This window comes from Ixodes scapularis, unplaced genomic scaffold, assembly GCF_016920785.2.
Source record: "Ixodes scapularis isolate PalLabHiFi unplaced genomic scaffold, ASM1692078v2 PGA_scaffold6__148_contigs__length_123643588, whole genome shotgun sequence".
NCBI lineage: Eukaryota > Metazoa > Arthropoda > Arachnida > Ixodida > Ixodidae > Ixodes > Ixodes scapularis.
In genome coordinates this window covers 28090009-28097655 of record NW_024609881.1, presented here as the reverse complement: position 1 = coordinate 28097655, position 7647 = coordinate 28090009, and the positions used below count along the sequence as shown (strand labels likewise).

The 7647-nt window shown below is 47.3% G+C and overlaps 1 pseudogene; it reads right to left on the bottom strand.

Annotated features, from left to right (window-relative positions):
* Positions 1-6340: 6340 nt before the first annotated feature.
* LOC120837501 lies at positions 6341-6994 on the bottom strand (annotated as a pseudogene).
* Positions 6995-7647: the final 653 nt, after the last annotated feature.

Genomic DNA, 7647 nt, shown 5'->3' with positions numbered 1-7647 from the left:
CCTGAGAATAAACCTTTCAGTTGTTAGTCAGCGCTCGTCCTGTGAAAACCAACCAAAGAAATAGGCACGACACCTTCATGACTGTCCTTATCTTAACGCACCCCGCAGACATGTTCGAGGAAAGCACGTGCACATGAAGCAAACATGCGGCGAACACGCCTGAGACGCGGGAGACAATTTTGAAAAGTCTCTCTTGAACACCGTGTCTTCTTTGCGTTGTATGAGTGGTGTGACTGCCGCCTAAAGGTGCTCCCGCAACACCCTATGAGGTATTAGCCCTGGGACAAACGGATGTACACCCTTAACGGTGTGATTTCTTTCTAGCGCATCAGCGCTTATTGCGGCACTATTTTCCGCACTGAATCTGCGCTGCGCTCCATGTGTCAACCGGCGCTTTGGGGCACTCTCGCCATAATTGATGCATGATGCCGTAGAACACTTATATTTCTGAGAACGGCTTACTGTGGGACAGGAAAACAAACCCTTGTATCCTTTTCGAAAAAAAAAAAAAAAAAACATTAAGGAAAACTTTTTGGTTTTATTTATTTTTCATCTTCCACCACTGCAGGAACAAACGTCACCGAGGAAGCCACATCCCGAAATGTCGCAACTCCGTCCGGGTAAGTGAACTGCAGTCAAAATAGACGTCCTTCTGTCCGCCTCTCCTTGCTATAAGGGAGGAGATTCAACTGCTGCGCCCCAAGCGGCTAGATTTAGAACCACACCCATGGGGACAACAACAACGACGCAGAGCTTGGCTGTCGGAGCAGAGCACTGCGTCAGGATTCGGCCTAGGCCGAATCTGACGCAGTGCAGTCCATTTTAGAGTGCAGTCCTGCATTTTAAAAAAAGTGGTATCACTTTACACCCTTTTGTCCCATATAATGCACCCCAAAACGTCAGTTCGGCGTACAGCATACTACAGTCGAACAAACGACCCCAAACTTTACGAGGGGCTTGATAACGGTGCCATATAACTTAATAAATAGCTAAAATACGTATCAAAGACCACAGAAAGAAAATACAAAGGTTTTGCAATAAAACTAAAAAAAAAAACGATTTTTTTTTTGTAGTTAGTGACACGTACACTAGCTTGTTTCATAGGTTGTACCACACGGCTACCAAGCCTCTCGTGAAAGTTAGTACCGTCAGGTCGACGTCAGTGCCCTGTACGTCCAAATGAAGTTCTCGGGTGTCTTATATGGGACAACAGGTGTAAGAATACACCCTTTGTTTCTGAGAGTGTGCCGTCGCCCGAGCAAAAGCTCTCTTGTGGCCACTCCCGCCTGCCTGAACAATGCAGCAGCATGCACGGCACTTGTCACCAGCACCTGCTCAATACAAAGGCCGAAGTGGATCACGATTGTATCCTCCGACGACCGCCTTCACGCGAGATCCGGATTGTTGCGTCCCACCAACGTCACGCCTCTTATTGTCGACGCTTTTTTACATTACGCAAATAATTATTTCCACGGAACTTCGTTGAGTCAACACCGACATTTACTGATAGTAATGATAATATTCCCGCATGGAAAGCGTCATCGATAAAACAGTAATAATACACTATTAATATGCGTATTAATATCTCTAATAAAACAGATTAGTTTAACGTATTTTCAGTTCGCACCCCAAAGGAACTAATTTCGGTTTAAAAAGAAAAAACTCGGAGGGCGCTTAGGTTTTGCCTCTAAGTGCGGAACGCGATAGCGAAACTTATAAACATATAAACTCCCGCTCGTTCCCAAGCCGTGCAAGCGTGAATTGTTTGACCTGGTCAGTAGCTTGTCCGGTCTGCAACCGAAGGGTCGTGGGTTTGAATTCCGCCTAAGTCCCTTCACGTTTTTCTTTGGGCAAATGAAACACTTTATATAGTGAAAGCATGTGAGACATGGGGCGGACCTTTTTCGCATTCCATATTATGTTTTTAAATCACTAAGGAGTTTTCGTAGACCGCGTTTCCCCCTCCGCTAAGCCCTCCGCAACGAAACAGCCGCAACTGCGCCTGCGCGCCGATGGCCTTGGGTGTAGAGTTTTGGTTATCGTAGCGGGCTACGGAGAGCGTTGCGGGACGGCGAAAACGATCTACAAAAACTTCCTACTTTCATTGCACGCGTGACGTCACGTTTCACGTGAACTTCGTGGGTTGTTCGAAATTCCCGCGCGAGGTCATGTGGCTGCGTGACGTCATGAGCCTATCGACCAATCAGGATTTTCGCGTCCGCTATTTTCTCGTCACGCCACCGACGCCTGATTTCCGGCGACGCGAGCTCCTTGACGCTATCGCGTTAAAAATTAATTAGATATTGTAAAGGTATACTCGCTTTCACCCCACAAACCGCGTAGTAAAAATAGTCCGGCTCCACGAGCAGCCATCCCTAATTTCCCCCTCTATGTAGACAATTAAGATATATGGAGGCGAATATTTGACTATATGCCGTTTTATATTTAGTTTTTGATGATGCTTAGCAAGTTTCACGGTGAAACCATATTATTTTCACGAATCAAGAGTATTTTAGTGATTTTTTATGGATTACCTTGCTTGTTTGTCTTTTTTTTTAACCCTTGACGTCTGCCAAGGCTGGTAGTTTGTTCCCGCAACGAGTTTCTCTTTTTTTTTTAATCTCGAACAGCATATTTTTAGGGATATTTAAAAGCTTTCGACGAAACGCCCTGCAGTTAGGGCTGGTCGTCGATTAAAAGTTTTAACCCGATTAATCGCCATTTTTAATCGATTAATTTATCGATTGATTGGTCTCGTTCATTTCTATCCGTAATATTTTTGTAAAATAAATTATTACAGTTTTATTTTTATTCTTTTTTTTTTTTGCTTTTGTGATAAATATGTGATAAACAGTGCGATATGCAGTTTCGATTATGAATCAACCTCGATATGTAGTTGTGGACATTTCAAAGACACTTCCATCACATATTAATTACTTCCGCTGCATGAGGCAATAACGTTCATTGATATTCTCCGGCAAGAGTTACCTCTGTAGAGACACAAGAATTGGCCGACCGACTGTTACGATAAGAAAAGCATTTATAGAATCACCCGTGGTCTCGCAGTCGGTCCTCGTAGCTCGAGCGCTGCGAGCCCGAGCTCTTGCGCCGGCATGGTTGTCCCGGCATGTGAATCATAAAATGCACGCTACAAAAGCTCCCCCCTTTAAAAGAAAAAAAGAAAAAAAAATTCAGATGGGAACATGTTCAGGGAGTGTTCATGATGTCTGGGCATGTGATAGCAGAAAACGTACGCGGGAGGATCGTGGCTGTGTCGAAGCGTCGCGTGAAGAAGCAAAGTCCTGTGAGCGTGCAAAGATAGCAGTGTTGTCAATAATTGGGTATATGTTTCATGTGACGATTCTTGGTAGGCTGGTTTCAAGCGGTCAATGGATACAGTTTCTTGTCGGCCATTAATATCAATCGTGAAAAGTTTATCGCCATGAGTTATGACTCGATATGGGCCATCGTAAGGGTGCTGAAGTAGCCTTCGCACAATATCGCGACGAAGAAAAACGTGTGTGCATGAATGTAGATCGGCTGAGACATAGACGGCTGACCGTTGTTGGGGGCGGGGAGGGGTAGGTCGGATGGTGCGCATTATCCGCTTCAATTTTGTCGCGTAGCTCGTAGGATCCGGTGCTGTATCTTCTGGTCCGTTTGAAAAAAATTCTCCTGGAAGTCGTAAGGTTGTGCCGTAGAGCATTTCCGCAGGGCTGCAATCGATGTCAGTCTTCAAGGCCGTGCGGAGCCCTAGAAGAACAATAGGGAGTGCGGAATCCCATTTCGGTCCTGTATCTTGGGCCCGAAGTGCGGTTTTGAGTGAGCGGTGAAATCACTCTACCAGTCCGTTGGATATAGGGTGATATGCTGTTGTACGAATGCGCGAAGTTCCTAAAATGATCATGAGTTCGCGGAAAAAAGTAGACTCGAACTGGCGACCGCGGTCTGTTGTGAGGTATGAAGGCACGCCGAATCTGGACACCCAGCCGTTGATGAAAGCTTGGGCGACCGTTTCTGCACGGATGTCCTGGATTGGGATGGCTTCGACCCAACGTGTAAAGCGGTCAATGCAGGTGAGCAAGTAAGTATAACCATTCGATGGTGGCAGCGGTCCAACTAAATCTATATGGATCTGGTCAAGTCGAAGGTCGGGAGGGGTTAAGGAAGAAGAAAGCGAAACTGTGTGTCGACTTATCTTTGAGCGTTGGCACTGGAGGCATGCCCGGGTCCATGCCCTGACGTCGCGGTTCATGCGAGGCCAGATAGATCTAGAAGATAAAAGTCGTCGTGTTGCGCGCATTCCAGGATGTGACAAGCAGTGGAAGGAATCGAAGATTTGTTTCCGGAAGCTGGATGGAACGAAAGGGCGGGAAGTGCCTGTCGACATCTCACGAACAACTGTCTCGCCGTGCGTTTCTGAATGAATTTGCTCGAAAATAAGATGAGGAGCTGTAGTACAAAGTTTGCTGAGCTCTTGATCATCTGCCTGTTGTCGTGCCAAGGCTTGGTAATCAACAGATGGTGGTAGCAAAACTTGCAAAGCCATGACGATGCGAGAGACAGTGTCTGCTACATTGTTGTCTATACCGCTCACGTGACGAACGTCAGCGGTAAATTTGGATATAAAAGCCATATGACGAATCTCGCGAGGGGAGTGGTTGTCATTCGCTGATGATAAAGCAAATGTAAGGGGTTTGTGATCTGTGAGTACATGAAATTCGCGGCCTTCGATGTAATGACGAAAGTGTTTTATGGCCAGGTAGATCGCCAGCAATTCTCGGCCAAAAGTGCTGTACTTCGTTTCGGACGATGTGAGCTTCTTTGAGAAAAATGCTAGGGGTTGCCATTTGCTCTTGACATATTGCTGCAACACAGCTTTTGTGGCTTCATTCGATACGTCCACCATGACGTTAATTGGGGCATCGTGATGGGAATGAAGCAGGATGGTAGCTGGAGTGAGGTCTTCCTTGATTTGTTTGAAAGCATAGGAAGTTTGTTCTGTCCACACCAACGGTGTGGAGTCCTTTGTGTTGCCCTGCAGAAGGTCAGTTAAAGGATGTAGGGTGTGGGCACATTTTGGAATAAATCGTCGATAGAAATTAATTAGACCGAGGAATTCCCGAAGTTTACGAATGTTCGACGGTGGAGGAAAATTGGCGATAGCTTCAACCTTCGTAAGCAAGGGAGAAATTCCTTGACTGTCAACGTGGTGCCCGAGGAAGTCTAGCTCGCCGACGCCGAAAACGCACTTGCTTTTGTTAATGATGATGCCGTTGTTGACAAGTCTATCGAAGAGGATGAGAAGATGTTGCTCGTGTTGTTGTTCATTTGCGCTGAATACGAGAATGTCATCAAGGTAAGCGAAGCAAACTGCGAGGCCGCGAACCACAGTGACGATAAAACGTTGGAATGTTTGGGCAGCGTTTCTCAAGCCGAATGGCATGCGAAGATATTCGAACAGACCGAATGGGGTTGCTGTAGCTGTTTTGGGAATATCTTGCGGTGCCACGGGAACTTTTGTGGACCTTCACGAGGTCCACTTTTGAAAATATCTTGGACCCTTGCAGTGATGCAGCAAAATCCTCAATCCGTGGCAGCGGGTACCTGTCAGGGACGGTTGCATTATTAAGAGCTCGGTAATCTCCACATGGTCGCCAGTCCCCAGGCTCTTTCTTGGGGACCATGTGTAGTGGAGACGCCCATGGACTGTTGGTGGGCCGAATAATACCGAGCTCTAACATGTGTGCGAATTCGTCTTTTGCAATCTTAAGCCGTGCTGGAGGCAAACGTCTAGGACGAGCATATACTGAGGGTCCCGTGGTGACGATGTGGTGTTCAACGTCATGTTTCACCGGCGTGTCAAAGTTGTTAAGCGATATTAGTTGTGTGTAGTCTTTTAGAAGCGTTTCATACCTTGAGGGTGGAAGAAAATGAATAGCGGCTTCGATATCCGGTTTTTGACATATGATTGCATTAACGGCTAGATTGGTGGTATTATCCAGGAGACGTTTGTTGTGCATATCCACGAGCAGATCGAAACGCCGAAGGAAATCTGCACGTAATATGGGGTACGAAACGTCTGCAACTAGGAATATCCAACGGAATGTTCTTCGAAGGCCGATGTTCAGCGCCAGGGATTGTTCTCCGTAAGTCGCAATCGATGATTTATTAGCAGCTTGTAAAATGTAAGGAGTCTTCTTCCTACGTTTTGAGGGCTCAAATGACACTGGTAGAATACTCACCTCAGCCCCTGTGTCGATAAGGAAACGTAATCCTGTATTACGATCGACGATGAAAAACAGGCGACTGGGTTGTAGGTTGTTACCACTAGATGCCTCTAGTGGTGGACAAGTTCGTTTCCCGACGCCGAGCAAGGTTGGCGACATCGCCGAGCGTCGTCACCGAAAGTCCTGTGATACCAGCACAAACCTTCGTTGTTCTGGCGTTGACGCCTAGGAGAGGAAGAGTATCTTGGCCGGGAGGTTGAGCGGCTCTGGTGGAGGGCAGGAGGTCGGTAGACGAGAGCTGCTACTTGCGCTGTAAGCTCCGATATCTGCTGGCGAAGTTCCGTAACCACAGGAGATGCCGGGTAGTCGCTGCCTGCGTGTTGTGGTCTCGTCGTCGCAGTCGTTTCCCCAGGCATCCTGTCGATCGAAGATACGATGGGAAGTGCGACTTCCATGATTCTGTCGGCCAGCTGAGCTAGATCGTCAAGGCTCATGGTTGGGGTAGGAACGAATACCATGCGTACGTTTCATGGTAGCCGTTGAAGAAAAAGCTCTCGCAGCAGGTAGGTATCAAACGTTGGCAATCTATCACCTACCAACTGCTGCAGTCGTCGAAGAAGCTGGGAGGGCGTTCGGTCCCCGAGCTCTTGGGAAGTTATTAGTTGCTGGAGGCGTCTTTGCTCCGGTGCGGATGTTCGTTTGATCACTTCCGAGCGAAGCTTGTCAAAAGGCTGATCGTCTGGAGGCGAGAGGATTAAATCTCGAATTTGCATGGCCACCTCGGGAGGAAGAGACGCTACGACGTGATGGAATTTCGTAGCTTGGCTGGTGATCCGAGCGGTGACTAACTGTGATTCCACTTGCGCGAACCATACCAGAGGATCCGCTGGCCAAAATTTCGGAAGTCGAAACGTGACGGCGGCGACATTTGTGGTAGCGGTGTTCTCGAGAGCCATAGCGACGTATCACGTCCGGGTCACCAATTGTGGAGACACAAGAATTGGCCATCCGACTGTTACGATAACAAAAGCATTTATAGAATCGCCCGTGGTCTCGCGGACGGTCCTCGTAGTTTGAGCGCTGCGAACCCGAACTCTTGCGCCGGAATGGTTGTCCTGGCATGTGAATCATAAAATGCACGCTACACCTCCTTTGATTGTTCCCAATGGTCTGCTGCGCTAAACGGACACCCGCACTGCGCCGAAGAGGCCTGGGCACGTAAAGTCTTCAACGCGTCACTGAAATAAAGTAACCTGCTTCAAATACGATTACTTTATTGAAAAATGTAACCGATTACAGTAATCAATTACTGCATAACAATAGTACTTAAAAAATCACCAGAAAGTACTTGATTACCTTTCACGTTCCTTTCTACGTTACTAAAGTTAGTGCAGAACACAGTCGTCTATGCTGCGGT